Genomic DNA, 16,422 nt, shown 5'->3' with positions numbered 1-16,422 from the left:
TTCTCCTATATGATCTCTTGAAAGCCTTCTATACTGCTGACCTGTACTTTCTTTTAAAAACTGCATGCTTTGCTTTCAGGGCACTATTAACTTTACCTCCCTCCTCACTGATGGCTTTTTAATTGTTTGTCTCTTTCATATACTCATGCCTTCAACGTGGATAGTCTCAGGGTTCAACACTCAGCCCTCTTGCTTCGTAATTCTTTCTGTTCTTACTTTTACAATCCCATCCACAGATATCGTCAATGTAATCTCTATTCAAATAACAGCAAAATCTATATCTTTAGTATTTATAACTTATAAAACCAAATGAAATGCACATTGGATAGTTCTTAATAACAAACATTTTATAATTCAATATTTAATACAAATATTAAAATTACTGTAAATGACTTCAAAGACCGTGTATGAAATTGTGATCTTTCCCTCAAAACCTATCATCCCATATTCTCTATATAAGGTAATGCTACTATCATCTATCTATTCACTCAAGCAAAACATTACGAGAACAACATCACTCCTCTTTTAGCCCTCTATTGAATAGAATAGCAATCTTCAATTTGTCTGTTTCCATAATGACTTACAAAATGCAAATAGTCTCATTCTCTTATTCCTACTCCTACTTCTGATAATTCCTATTTAACTCCTGGCTTATTGCAATAGAGGTTTTTCCCCCTTCTTTCCTCTTTCTAAATGTATAGTATCTGTTCAAAGTTGTCTTTCTTCTAAAAATAACATAAATTTGGAAGTTATATTACCCTGCTTAAAAACTGTTAGTAATGGTTCTCCACTACCCATAGAATAATATGTCAAATACTTCAGTCATTTTGCAGTCAGAGTGAAGTTTTTATTCCAATGACTTTTCCTATAATTCCTATGGCAAATCACAGGCTGTAGTCACTCAGGCATGCACACTGGTCCTCCAGAATTTTAAACATAATCAGGTATAAAATGGGAGTAGATTATCTCTTACTGTTAGAATTCTGATGATACATAGTTCATGACTTAGAATACATACTTCAATTGTTTTGAAGTCTTATTCTAATAGACTTCAGACTACTTTTAGTGATTTATGCTTAGATATTGCTCAAATAGTCATTTTTGGAAATAATGAAGGGGATTAGAGAAACTTTACCAAATACCCATGGACAGGGAAAAGGGGGATGGGAGAGGATTTAAAAGGCAATATAATAGTATTTTTTTAAAAAAGTGGAACATTTGCTATGTGGGCAACCTGTTAAAAATGAATCTTTTTATCAAATAAAAATATCTTTGTGAAAACATAATCACATTTATTTCTAAAACTCTTATTCCACTTATCAGCATTTCTTTAAGAATCACATTTCCTTTCAGTAATCATCACTACAAGCTTACGTTTTTCAATACTTATTCCTGAACTTTTCAAATACTCTCATACCAGGTTACAAGACCTTCTAAATAAACCACTAGGATTTAATTTCAATTTAAGCCTCAATGATGATGACAACAACATTTTTATAAAACTCTGAGGCATTGAACTCTGCTTCTGATATTGCTGCTCTTAAATTTTACTGAGCTAGTTTCACTTCTAGTGTCTAAGGAGAGAGCTAGGCACTTTTAGATGCTACATTAACATTTTAAGGCTACCTTACTTGATAGCACCATAATGAACTAAAAGCATTTACTGAGCTTATAGACAACTTAGTCTATTCCCTCAGTATAGGATCCTTCCCATGAAAACCTGCTGCAACTGGTTTTATAACCAACAATGGCATCTTACTAATTCCAATTCTAATTACTACAGTTCATGCTGTAAACTGAAAAGTAGACTACAATATACATAATACATGTCCCTTATCACCAATAAACATTAAAAATAACTATCTCACAGTTCTTATTCATTTAGATACATGCTACATACTAGATTTATTGCATTCCAGATCATTCTGATTATTTCCAGAACTCTTCTCTGAGACATAGTAGAAACAACTCTAGTATTTGTTTGAGAAGGTGAAAAGAGATTGCTGCTGTTACTTTTTATTCTGCCATAAATGTATTACCTAATGACTAAATAGAAATTTATAAATCAAAGTGATGTTTTTGCATGCTAAGAAATTTGCTGATAGCCCTATGAACATTCCTTCTGTTATGAGTCACCTTTCCCTTGCTGTATTCAAAATTCTCTCTTTGTTTTTGACTTTTGACAATTTGATTAGAATATATTTCAATGTAATCTTTGGGTTGCTGTGTTTAGGTTCTTTGAGCTTCATGAAGCTGGATATCCATACTCCTTCCAATATTTGGAAAGTTTATAGCCACTAATTCTTTCTGTTCTTTTCTCTCTTCTCTTGGGACTTCCATAACATATACTTGTTTGTTTGATGGCTTCTCAGAGGTCTCAAATTCTTTCTTCACTCTTTTTCATTATACTTTCTTTCAGTTTCTTTAATTGGCTGATTTCAAATGACCTATCTTCAAGTTTGCTTACTTTTTCTTCTGCATGATTGAGTTTGCTGTTGAAGCTCTCTATTGAATTTTTAGTCCTATCCTGGCATTCTTCAGTTCCAGGATTTTAGTTTGGTTCATTTTTATGGTTTCTATTTTTAATTATACTTCTCATTTTGTTCATGAATTGTTTTTCTGATTTTGCTTAGCTGTCTATGTTCTCCTACATCTCATTGAGCTTCTTTAAGATGAGTATTTTATATTTTTTATCAGGCAACTCATAGATATCCATTCTTTTGGGGTTGGTTATTGGAGCTTTATTAGTTTCCTTTAGTGTTGTTATATTTGCTTGATTCCCCATGATTTGAATATCCTTCCATTTGTATCTATGTATTTGAAAGAGCAGACATCTCTTCCAGTCTCTATATATAAACAGGTAAAGACACTCAGTCCCCCCAGACAACAGGAATTTCTCTGGAATTGCAGTCAAGTGATGTTGGAGCTGGGTCACATGGTTGCTTGTGGGTTCACGATATGTCTTCAGTTACCAGAGGTTTGGGCAAGTGTGGATCCTGCCTCATATCTGAACATGATGGGACTGCCTCCAGTACTCTGGTCAATAGTAGTGGCACTGGGACAAGGGTCCACTTCAGGATACTCAAACTGTGGGACTGTTACCAGCTGTAAAGGCAAATATAGCTCCCACCATGTCCTGGGGGGGCTTCTGCCGGGTCTCTCTGCAGACCGTTGGAAGGACAGAACTATCACTGGACCATTGCTGACGTGGGTTGAGGGAACCAATGACAAGGCTGCATCAAGATCTGCAATCAGAATGAGGTTGGTGAGGCTGGCACCCAAGGCAAAGGCAGGGATGTCTTTTCCCAGGTTCCTGAGTGCATGGTGGAAATGAAAGGACAAAAGCCAAAGGAGACTGTAGCCAAATCCATAGGGAGATAGGCTGTTTCTGGGTCTGTAGCTGTGACTACATGTAGTGAGTGTGCCACCTGCATGGGAGCCTGCCTTCTCAAAATAGCCCTCCTTGGTCGTGGCTCCACCTGGGTTTCACTGCCCCCTGCCCAGAACCCAAATTTCCCACAAAGGCACTTTTCTCTCCGGATGGCTGACAAATTGTTGTGGGGGATATAAGTGGGGTCTTCTTATTCACCATCTTGCTGACATCACTCTTCATACTTTTGTTTAATAGTCAATGTTAGATGTCACAATGTAAATTACATCCTAGATAGATCCCACAGTGTTACTGAATATATATGTGTGTGTGTATATATATATGTGTGTATGTATATAAATATGTGTGTATATATGTGTGTGTGTGTGTGTATATTTTGAAAATGCTTAGCTCTTCATTTACCATAAGTTAAAGTGTTCTTTCCTATTGCTCTTCCCCACATTTTTTGTGGGTAAAGCCAGACACTATTTAAAAATTTGGGATAGAAACTAAAAACCAATCTGGTTTTTAACTGTGTGCCAAGAGAAAATAATAGAAAGTGGAATTTTTCCCAATCCAATATGTTGATAGACTACCCCCAAAATGGCTATGGCAGGTCGAGTGGGTGCCAGGCAAATAGTACAGTAAACAAACATCCTCTAGTGTCACAGTGTATGAAAATATCTCAAATTTGTTAAAGACTAGTAGTAAACTTATTTAAGATAATCTCATGTCTATTTCTATACTAGAAGAATGACACCCTAATGATTTGAATTTTAGATTCTGTCACAGGACAGCAGAGATATCATTCACCACTCTGGAATATTTTGTCAAATATTTTAATGAAATATCACAGCAGAGAATAAAGATACACTCATACCTTCTTAGTTTTTATGCTGTAAGAGTTGTATGTTGAATAGTGGGGACAACTCGCTCCTTATGATGGAATTAAATATTTATTATGAGTTTACTACCTCCAACAATTTCAAAATAAAGAGTTTATTCTAAGGTCAATTTGCAAAATACACAAAATCTCTAAGAAACAGAAATCATCCAAGTTACTGAAACCTAGAAATGCACTGTTAATATCATCTTTGGTCTAGATGTAATTTAAATCAAATTATACACACACATACACATACACACACACATAAACTCATACGTATGCATATATATGTGTATATATATACACACATACACACCTTTCTCACTTGAAATTATGTTACAGTGACATTTGAATATATACATAAAATACATTTTAAAAATTTAAGATTAATTTAACAATGTGAAAAAATAATATGTATATAACATAGGATGAATTTTCATTTTAATATTGACCCCAGGAATCCAAGATGGGTAGTAGCTAGTTTCATTTTCCTTTTTTAAATGGTGCTCTATTAAATGATTACACCACGATTTGGATATATATTCATGTGCTGACAGTCAGTTGCTTAGCAGTTTATGATAAAATTAAACATATATCTACTCCATGATCAATGAATTACACTTCAATACATTAATTTAAGAGAAATTAAAACATGTGTCCATAAAATAACTACATACGGATGTTGATAGCAGCTTCATTTATAACTGTATCAAAATTAATTACTGATTCCTGGGTGAAATTACCATTTTTAAAAAACAAAATTTTCATTTAGATCCCACTTATAAGTGAGAACATGCAGTATTTGGTTTTCTGTTCCTGCGTTAGTTTGCTAAGGATAATGGCCTCCAGCTCCATCCATGTCCCTGCAAAGGACATGATCTTATTTATTTTTTGTGGCTGCATAATATTCTATGATGTCTATGTACCACATTTTCTTCATCCAGTCTATCATTGATGGGTATTTAGGTTGATCCCATGTCTTCACTATTGTGCATAGGGCTGCAATGAACATACACAAGCATGTGTCTTTATAACAGAATGATTTATATTCCTTTGGGTATTTACCCAAGTAATGGGATTGGTGGGTTGAATGGTACTTCTGTCTTTAGGCCTCTGAGGAATTGATACACTGTTTTCCACAATGGTTGAATTAATTTACACTCACACCAACAAAGTATAAGTGGTTTTTTTTGTTGTTGTTGTTCTTGATAACCTCGCCAGCATGTGTTATATTTTAACTTTTTAAATATAACTTTTTAATAATAGCCATTCTGATGGCTGTGTGATGGTATCTCATAGAAGGGAACAACAACACTGGGGCCTACTGGAGAGTGGAGGGTGGGAGGTGGGAGGTGGGAGAGGATCAGGAAAAATAATTAATTGGATACTAGACTTAATACCTGGGTGATGAAATAATCTATACAACAAACCCCCATGACACATGTTTACCTTTGAAATAATCTATACAACAAACCCCCATGACACATGTTTACCTCTGCAACAAACCTGCAAATGTACCCATAAAGTCAAAATAAAAGTAAAACTAATTTAAAGAAAATAAAAAACAAAATTAAACAATGTATTATAAAATAATAATTTGCTGTATTTTATTTCAGAGCTTTCTGAATTCTCCTGAATCTTGACTTGAGATTTTACAAAGTAATATTGATCACCTTTGTTACAGTGTAGCACTTCCAATTTGTCTTAACACAATCTATCATACAATCGTACCAAACAAATTAATGGAGCTATAATATGGTTCTTTTATTGCTATGTTTAATAATGCTACAATACAGTCTCTTGTTCATAAATATTTTTCTATAGTTCTGAATTATTTTAAGATAAATCCATAAATGCAGAATTTATATGAAAAGATAAAGGGATGTTTTATTGAAAATACATTGGTAAATATTATCCAATTATTCTTGGAAAGTCTTCATCAAATTATTCCCAAACCAGTAGTGTATGTACATTATATATCTTCCACCCCAATAATATTCTGACTATTAAATAGACTTGTTAAACATTTCTACTTTCATCAACAAAGACAATCTATGGTTGAAACGTTAAATTCCTTTTTGTTAATAATGTTATTTAATATGTTATATAAATGTTAAATATATGTTCATGTGTTCCCTGTTCATACTCTTTGCATAGGTTTGCTTGGTTTTAACATTTCCAAGGGGAATCATAATAATATATAAATACAGTATTTCTGTGAACTCCCTATTTTACACAGCTTTATGTTTTAAGATTTTTCTATACTGATTTAGTTGAGTGTCACCCATTTCTATTATAAATTATATATACACACAGAGAGACTCTCTCTTTCACACACACATACACACACATATACGCACACACCCCAATATTGATTTATTAGTTCTATTATCAATGACATGTAGACGTATTCCAGTTTCTCCTATTTCAAATAATTCTACCACGAACTTTCAATTCCATATCTCTTATTGCTCATATACAAGAGTTTCTCATTAGATGGGCTTCTCATTTCACTCTCTTTTTAGGGTCTTTTTATGAAAAAATCTTTCATGTGGGTGAATTTTTAACAAACTTGTATTTGTAGTTTGAATTTTGTGTTTTGTTCAAGGATTTCTCCTGAGATTCCATTTCTGGTTAGGATGTGTGCTCATGCCATTATAACCTAGATTAACTAAAAATTATGTTTGTAAGGACACTGTAGAAATGTGGTTATAAAGAAATCTAAACAAAACAACTTATAAAAAGGGGTGGAATTTTCAAGATCAGATCTATTTAAGTTCAAGATTTACTCCAAGGCTACACTAAGAAACACAGTGTGATATTGCTAAAATTGTAGATAAATAGAGCAACAGAACAAAAATATTAATAGATAAGTATAGACCATGGATATGGTCTTAGATTATTGCCAAAGGTACCACAATTTAATAAGTCAATGGAAGGACTTTTCCACAAAAAGTGCTGGAAAGCCTACACATATGTAGTTTTAAAAAATCTTTGAATCTTATTTTACTATCTACAAATATTAATTAGAAATGAATCATAGACCTAAATATGAAGGCTAAAACTATGAGGGTTTCTTAAGAAAATCCAGGATAATTTCTTTATGACCGTGCAAAGAGCAAATATTTTATGGGAAAGACTGAACACACAATAAGCATAAAAGGAAAAATATTAAAATCTATTTCATCAAAATTAAAATGTTCTGCTTATCTATTGCCAGTATGATGAAAGTAAAAAGGCAAACAAAAGATTGGGGAAGGTATTTTTAATGCATCTACGTGCAGCAAAGGATTTGTGTCTAGACTATTTAAAGCTCTATTAACAAATCAACTGGAAAGAACAGATACATCAGTATGGCTGGACTAAAGAATTAAACCATCATTTCACAAAACTAGATATTCACATATTTAATATATAAAAATATTGCTGTTGTCATTAAAACGAGAATAAAAAATGACTACATACTCATCAGAATTTAAAGTAAAAAGAAAGAAAATGCCAAGTTTTGGCAAAGATGAGGTTTAATGGAAATTTCATACATGACTAGAATGTGAGTAAATGATACAGCCAGCTTTGATAACTCTTTAGCTGATTCTAATATCGTTAACCAAGCAATATATTAGCTACCAATATGAATCTCAGATATATGTCTAAAAAACTGAGTGTATGCATTTTAAGATGTATGTACACACATCTTTATTTAGAATTGCTACAAAATGAAGTTACCCAAATTTGTATGTAATAGACAATATAATAAAGACAAAATTTGAATATTCAAACAATTTTTTAAAAACTATATGGTATTAAAATAATGAACTACTGATATATATCATAACAATGATGAAACTACAAAATGTTAAGAGAACGCACATCAGTTAATATCATTCATAAATGAACAAGAAAGTATTTGTAACACATATAGCAGATAAAGAAAAATTCACCAGAATGAAATGATTGCTACAAATCAATGAGCAAAAAACAAAACAAATTAATTAGTAGAAAAATAAAGGACAAATACTTCATGAAGAGATATTTTATGAAGAAGAAATGCTATTAACCAGGATGCAACTTAGAATTAATTACTATGGCTATTAGAAAAAATATAAAATAAAACATTATACTATTTCACACCGATTTGGTTAGCAAAATTAAAATTTCTTTATGCAGTAAAGTTAAAGATATGTACATAATAAAAGCCAGCAATTTCACTTCTAGGTGTTATGGTAATGGCACTTTTCCAAATATGCAGACAGGGTACTTTTAAGGAGGCTCAGTTCACAGTTCACATATTTACAATGGCAAAATTTAAGTAACAGTTTATGTTTCAACTTTGAAAGGATAAATAAAATATAAAATTTGATATGAAGATAAAATTTATTTGCATTATAAAAAATAGAGTTCACTAACTAAATATAGATCTAAATCTATCTTAACAAAGACAGATTTGGAAAACAAAATACTCTATGAAAAAAATCAAGCTATAGAGTTATGACTAGACTATTATATTATTAATTTTAAAAGTATGTAAATTTTAAAAGCACATAAGGTTTTTGAGGTAATGTGGAGGGCATCATGCTTAAAATAGATGAAAGTTGAATTTCTACTTTACTTATATTTTCTCTTTCATAAGTAAAAAATGAGATAATTCCTATATAACTAAATTTAACTACTGTCAATTCTGAAAAGCAAGTACAAGGTTGTTTATTATATTGTTTTTATAGTTTTCTGCATTTACATTTTGTTCAAAATAAAAGAAAACCTTGTAATTTTATTAGAAGTACAGTACATTAATTTCCTAATTGCATTCAAATAAAGTTTAGTTTGCATAATATTGAACTTTCCAGACACTGACAACATGCCACTCTATGGGGGAATATGTAGACACCTGAATTGATTATAAAAACTGCTTATTCCCAAAGAAGTCAAGAGGAAATGGAAAAAGGAATGTAAATATGTGGCTCAAATAGAAAGACAGTATTACAACAAAATACATCAGTACACATATTAAGTATAAATGAGCTAAATGGTCCACTTAAAGGGCTAACAATTTTGGATTGGATTGAAAACAGCAACAATGATATCATCAATAATCACTATATGTTTACGAGATATAAAATCAGAGAAAGATTGGAGTAAAGTAACAAAGATATAACTCGCAAATTCTAACTAAAATAGCTAAGCAGTAAATAAATACATAAAAAGCTGCTGTAGGGGTAAAATATTAGGCATAGCTGATTTCAAGGTGAGAAAAATTTCCTGAGAAAAAGAAGTAATAGTTTTTTTGATAAGGGATCAATCTACCAAGGAAATACCATCATAATACAGACTTTCAAAATATTGTTAGCATAGAACTTCTCTTCCAAATAAATGGGGGTAATCTGGGCCAGGTTTATCATTCCATTTGAAACATTGAACATATGAAAAATATAAAATACAATGTTTTTCAAGACACAAGACATCAAACAATGAAGAACAGAAATCTCTGAAAGATACAAATTACATAAGATCTATAATTTCCCTAGCTTGATGCCTTGAGAGAGTTTCCAGGCTATAGTACAAAGAAGAGCAATTTAGGCAGAACCCAACAGACACCATGAGGAGAGGAAATGAATCTGGAAACCCAGGTGTACTCCCATAATTAAAATAATGTCCCGCCAAAGAAGTTCCTGTCCTAATCCTTGGAACCTGTGAATATTTTACTGTACATGACTAAAGGAACTTTATAAATCTGATTAAAGTCAAGAACTTTGAGATGTGGAGATTACCTGGATTAGGTGGGTAAGCCCCATTTAATCCCATCAGTCCTTAAAAATGAAGAATCTTTTTCTTCTGGGGATCAAGAAAGAGAATGGGAGAGATGGGAGCATGAGAAGGTCATGATCTGCCATTACTGTGAAGATGGAAGAAGAGGGCCATGAAGCTGAGAATGTGGGCTGAAAAAGGCAAGGAAATTAGATTCCCCCAGAGTCTCCAGAAAGGAATGTAGCTCTGTTGGCATCGTGATTTTAGAGCAGTGAAACCCATGTTACATGTCTGACCCATGGAAATGTAAGATAATACATTGTGGTGTTTAAACTCATGTAAAATAATAAATCTTGTCATTATTTTTTATGTCAGCAGTAGAAAACTAATAGAGATACCAGCATAGCTAGGGTTTGCAGGGCAGGCTACTAAAACAGAAGACAGTTCCCAGAGAGACAATTGTGAAGAGTATTCAGCTGAGTATGGATCGTCGTATATATGTAAAGCAACGGCCCAAGTCAAGGGCAGAATTAAAGACAAAGATGTCCAGAGTTCACAAAGAACCAGACATAGTGTCTGTTCCCACCAGTCAGACAAAAATTTTATGATTCACAGGCCACTGGAAAGAATGTTTGAAGGTTTTTGCTTCAGTAGGTGAGTGTAATTAGACCTTCAATTAACATGACTGTGATACTATCTATAAAACAGTATAAGCAAAGACGAAAAAAATCAAACATTTCCAAGTGTCCTAACTACATATGAGAACAAAGACAAAGGGTAATTCTAGAAATACAATAATATCCAGAACCACATTTTAAAGTAACAAGGTAAAACTCATAATGACTGTTAGGCTACTATACAATTAAAATTTGCTGGCATTTGCAGAAGCTGGAAAACGTGACCAATAACAAAGAGATCAATCAATCAGAACTAACTCGTAACTAATATAGATGCTACACTTAGCAGACATTCAGGCATTAAGTAGTTAACAACCATATCATTGTGTTCAAAATTTCAGTAGGAACATGGGAGATATGAGAAAGACCACAGTCAAAAAGTCTATAGTTGAATGCTACAATTTCAGAGATGAAAAAATACACTGTATGGTATTAATGGTAGATTATATATTGAAGAAGAAAACATTAGTGAGCTTGTATACCTAGCAATATAAACTACCTGAAATAAAACAAAAAGAAAAGAAGGTAAGAAAAATGAAGAGCACATCAGTGAGCACTCTGTAGTTACAATGGGCTTTAACATCAGTGTAATTTAAGTTACTGAAAAAGAGGAGAGAGACAATAGAAAAAAAAATCTTATTGAGGAAATAATGGCTGGGGCATTTTCAAATTTGGTGAGAACAGTAAACGTAAAGGTCGAAAACATTTAAAAAGTTTCATGCACTAGAAGCATGGAGAAAACTACACCAAGGTACGTCATAATCAAATTACTCAAAAACAATAATAAAATCTCAAGAGCAGTCAGAAAGATAACACTTATTATTTTTTGTCATAAGGATGACAGTATGTTTCTTACCAGAAACAAAATAAGTGAAAAGGTAATAGAATTATGTTGTTATGCTATTAATATTATTTACTTTATTAAGCAACATCATCTTGATTTTTCATACCTTTATTTTAGAACAACAAAAATACACAACATCCAATGCTGTTGTCAAAGCAGAGAGGGACTAGGGCTTGAGGCCCTTGTTTCTTGCATTAGACATAAGGACAGGAGGGAAAAACCACCAGACATCAGCAGAGGGAGCCAGGTGGGATGGGCCACTCAAGGCTGTGAAGGAAGCCATGGGGACGCTATACAGAGGGCACAAGGCTTCCAAGTATAAACTCCTAATCTACTTCCTTTATGTGAGACACATCCTCATCACACTCAAGAGGTGGGAACCTCATCAGGAATGGCAGCACTGGATTCCTCTGCTGCCACTTCGACTTCATTGAAACCTGGACCCAGCCTGATCTTGCAGTGGATGCCACTGGTGTGGGTCTGGGGACCCTTGAGAGAGAAACCAGAAAAGAGCAGTGTGGTTTCAAACAGCAGCACCACGAGGTCCTTGACAGCCTTGCTGTGCTTGTCTGTCTCAGCCTTCTAAAGCAGTGTCTCCACAATGGGGTGTTCGAGGTTGATCTCCAGGAGCTTTTTGTCCATCATGTAGCCCACCATAGAGCTGTCCCGAAGTGCCTGGGCTTTCATGATCCACCCCATGTTGGCTGTCCAGCTGTAGGTGCTGGTCACAAAGTAGCAGTGTGAAGACACAAGCCTATTGGAGATAGCCACTTTGTAAATCTTCCTATCAAAGATTTATTTCATGAGCTTGCAGAGGTTCTCAAACTTCGCTTTGCTCTCCTCCAGTTTTTCTCCTCGTCATCCTCAGGTAGCTTCAGACTCTCCTTGGTAACTGAGACCAGGCTCTTCCTATTAAACTCCTTGAGCTGCTGCATGCAGTGGGCTTGGTCATGTGCACCTCCTCAAAGCCCTGCTTCCATCCTCGCTCCACAAAGCAGAGTTGGCAGCCTGCTCTCTGCTCTCATCAGTGATGTCATAGGTGGACCTCTGTGTCTCCTTCATGCGAGAGACACACTCTGATGGAAATTCCATCTAATCTCCAGACTGGAAGGCACAAAAATACAGCAGCTCAAACAGACATAGCTGGTTAGTGGAGTCCTCATGGGCTCTAAGCTTTAGGTTTTTAGAGAATGACTCACAGAATTTCTTCTAATTCTCCTTGTCTTCTGCCAGCACAGAGAAGAGCTCAAGATACTTTTTTCTTTTGTTCTTTTGTTTTGTTTTGTTTTGTTTTTGAAGTGGAGTCACTGTTGCCGAAAGCGGAGTGCAGTGGCATGATCTTGGCTCAGTGCAACCTCCGCCTCCTGGGTTCAAGTGATTCTCCTGACTCAGCCTCCCAAGTAGCTGGGATTTCTGGCATGCACCACCATGCCTGGCTAATTTTTGTGTTTTTAGTTGAGATGGGGTTTCACCATGTTGACCTGGCTGTTCTCGATCTCCTGGCCTCAAGTGATCCACCCACCTTGGCCTGAGTTTACAGGAGTGAGCCACCATGCCTCACCTCAAGGCATTTCTTAACAATTTCTTAACAATGTTTTTGCAAATGACTTTCAAGATTTTTCTGTGCTGGAGCACTTCTTGGGAGATGTTCCAGGGCAGAGCTTCACAATCAATGACATTACACATCAAGTTGAGATACTTTGGTATGAACTCCTCACAGCTGTCCATGGTGAACTCACGATGGACACAGACTTTGACGTTGTTCTTTTTCTTCTTCTTATCAAAGAGGTCAAAGGGAGCTCCTGATAAGGGATGAACAGCAATGCCCTGGATTCCAATTGACCTTCTACAGAGAAGTGCTTGAATGACAAGTGAACTTCCTCGTCATTAGTGAGGCTTTTGTAGAATTCTCCGTACTCTTCCTGGCTGATGTCATCAGAGTTTCTGGTACAGATAGGCTTGGTCTCGTTTAGTTGTTCCTGATGGATATATTTCTCCTTGATCTTCATGGTTTTCTTTTTCTTATCCTTACTGCTGTCATCCTCCTCATCTGAACCCATATCTTCAATCTTGAGCTTTTCCTCATCATCTTTACCTTCCTCTTCTTTCTCTCCTTTCTCTTTCTCTGTCTCATTGTCACTGATTTTCTTCTTTCATTCATTCCTTCTCCAAATAAAGGGTGATGGGATAACATATGAACTGGGATTGCTTCTTCACTACTTATTTGACCTGCCTCTGTTCTAAGTACTGTCTGGTCTTTTTTAAGGTGGAGGATCACTTTGGTACTCCAGCCAATGGGCTCACTATGATCAGCACGTACAATGAAGGAATGCCCCGCAGAAGACTGACTCCAAGGCAGGCTGTTCATCATTGCTGTGCTTTGAGATCACAACCACTTTCTCTGCCACCAGGTAGGCAGAATAAAAGCCAACACCAAATTGCCCAGTCATGGATATGAATACACCAGCCTGAGGAGCCTCCATAAATGCTTTAGTACCAGACTTGGCAATGGTTCCCAAATTATTTATTAAATCAGCCTTGGACGTACCAATGCCTGTGCCCAGCAAGTCAGGATGTGTTCCTGAGAGTTGGGGATGATGTCAATGTTTAGCTCTTTACCACTGTCGAACTTGGAAGGCTCTCATAGTAAATCTTGTTCAAGGCATCAGATGCATTAGAAATCTTTTCCAAAGGAAAATCTCTTTGTTGGAATAGAAGGCATTGATGATGAGAGACATGAGTTGGGCAATTCATGCCTGAAAAGTGCAAATCTCTACCTCCTCCTCTTCATCAGGCATCATAAAAGGAAAAGGATTATGAGTACTGGAGAGCAAGGGCACTGCATGCCCAAGACGCATGCAGCACCAAGGCTGCACGAGGATGACTACTGGAACAACATATTTAAAATACTGAGAGGAAAAAAACCCAGCACCTTAGAATGTTAAACTCAGCGAACATATCTTTAAAAAATAAAGGCAAAATGAACATTTATTTTAGATGCCAACCATGAAAGAATTCACCAGCAGACCCACATGAGAAAAAATGTTCAAAGTATGCCTTTAGACAGATAGGAAACGATATAAGATGAAAGAAGAACATATGAGATAATGTTCTTATTTTAAGGCTCTTGGAAAGATAATAAGCCAATAATGATCGAATGTGAGGTTTATGACATATGTATAGGTAAATATATAATAATAGCATAAGATCAGGAGAGAAGAAAAAGAAGTATACAATTGTAATTTCCTATACTATACCAGAAGTGGTATAATATCTCTTGAAGGAATACTATAAGTCAAACATGAATACTAACAATCCTAAAGCATCACTAAAACCACAAGATAGAGCAAGCACTAATAAGTCACAAAGAAGATAAAATGGAATAATGAAGAGTATTGAATTACTTCAAAAGCATTTATAAAAAGAGAAAAAGGGAAAACAATCAAATAAAAAAACAGATGGGAGAAATGGAAAACAAAATCTAGATGTGAAAGCTAGACTTATCAGCAATTACATTAGCTACAGTTTAAGCATCCCAATTAAAAGGCAGAGATAATCAAGTTGGATAAAAAAAGTAAGATACGGCCGGGCGCGGTGGCTCAAGCCTGTAATCCCAGCACTTTGGGAGGCCGAGGCGGGTGGATCACAAGGTCAGGAGATCGAGACTATCCTGGCTAACATGGTGAAACCCCGTCTCTACTAAAAATACAAAAAACTAGCCGGGCGCGGTAGCGGGCGCCTGTAGTCCCAGCTACTTGGGAGGCTGAGGCGGGAGAATGGCGTGAACCCGGGGGGCGGAGCTTGCAGTGAGCCGAGATCGCGCCACTGCACTCCAGCCTGGGAGACACAGTGAGACTCCGTCTCAAAAAAAAAAAAAAAAAAAAAAAAAAGTAAGATACTACTACATGCTGCTTGGAAGAAACATATCATAAATTTAAAAAATAGACCAAAAGGTGGCAAAATGGAAAAATATACCATGCTAATCCTGAAGAAAAGAGAGCTGGTATGGATGTGTCTTTATCTGACAAATAGATTTCAGAGCAATCAAAAAATTCAAATAAAGAAACCTGATAAATTCTTCTCATGAAAATAGATGCCATAATTTTAACCAAAATTTGAGCAAACACAAACATCTTTTTGAAGAGTAATTAATCATGACCAAGTTTTTTTCCCCCAAATATGCAAAGCTGGTTTATCATTTGAAGACCAATGTATTTGCAATATGAACAACCTAATAAGGAAAAAAAAATTATCATCTCGACAGGTGCAAAGAAAACCAAAAGCATTTGATAAAATCCAATGTCCATTTGTATTAAAAATAAAGCTATCAGCCAATTAGGGAGAAAAATGAACTTCCTTAATCTGAGAATGCACATCTACAGAAAAATCTACATTACACTTAATTGGGGAATTTTCCATCATAGTAGTAAGGTTTTCCCCACTCTCGTGTTATAAAAGAAATCATCCATGTTTAATTCCAGAAATTCTATAGTATTATTTTCTATATTTATGCTCATATTGTGGAATCTGTATTAGAGTATACAATAAAATATCATTCTAATTTCATCTTTTTTTCTAAATAGCTATAAAGACATCATTTTGTTCTAAATAGCTATAAAGACATCATTTATTAAACAGTTCATCTTTTTCCCACTAATTTCACACGCCACCATAATTATACACTAAATTTCCATATGCACTTGGGTTTATCACTGTATTTTTCATTCTGTTACATTGGATTATCTGGCTATTTGTGTATCAGTACCACAATATTTCAATCATATGTTTATATTTTTATAATTGGTGGTGCAATGTACACACTGCTCTTTGTTTTCAGTATTTTCCTCAATATTCTTGCCTTTTGTTATTTATCTATAAGAAACTTTAAAACTAACAAGTTGAT

The 16,422-nt window shown here is 34.8% G+C and overlaps 1 long non-coding RNA gene and 2 pseudogenes across 1 annotated transcript in view; all 3 read right to left on the bottom strand.

Moving 5' to 3' along the window:
• LOC116269502 overlaps nt 1-16,422 on the bottom strand; it is a 140,936-nt gene that overhangs the window by 58,091 nt on the left and 66,423 nt on the right. The window lies entirely within an intron of this gene.
• LOC101013966 lies at nt 9,031-12,914 on the bottom strand (annotated as a pseudogene).
• LOC116268576 lies at nt 12,999-15,138 on the bottom strand (annotated as a pseudogene).

This window comes from Papio anubis, chromosome 11 (genome assembly GCF_008728515.1).
Source record: "Papio anubis isolate 15944 chromosome 11, Panubis1.0, whole genome shotgun sequence".
Classification (NCBI taxonomy): Eukaryota; Metazoa; Chordata; class Mammalia; order Primates; family Cercopithecidae; genus Papio; species Papio anubis.
The sequence above is the reverse complement of the archived record's forward strand: the minus strand, read 5'-3'. Positions and strand labels throughout refer to the sequence as shown.